This window comes from Acyrthosiphon pisum, chromosome X (genome assembly GCF_005508785.2).
Source record: "Acyrthosiphon pisum isolate AL4f chromosome X, pea_aphid_22Mar2018_4r6ur, whole genome shotgun sequence".
Taxonomy (NCBI): domain Eukaryota; kingdom Metazoa; phylum Arthropoda; class Insecta; order Hemiptera; family Aphididae; genus Acyrthosiphon; species Acyrthosiphon pisum.
Window position 1 is genome coordinate 120746427 of NC_042493.1, and position 238 is coordinate 120746664.

Genomic DNA, 238 nt, shown 5'->3' on the forward strand with positions numbered 1-238 from the left:
ATATTTTAATAAAAATGCAGAATCATGAAGCGTCTTATGCGTTCCCTTTAAAAATAATAGTAGGGGTACGCTAAAATTTAGGTCTGCATAGGTGAGTACCTAAATCAATATATTCTTTCAATACATCATTAATCCTTTTCAAAAATGTATTGTTGACCTACCGACGTCCAAAATTGTATTTATTTATTCATTAGGATAGGTATATAAACGCCGAGCGACTATTCAAAAATACAATGGC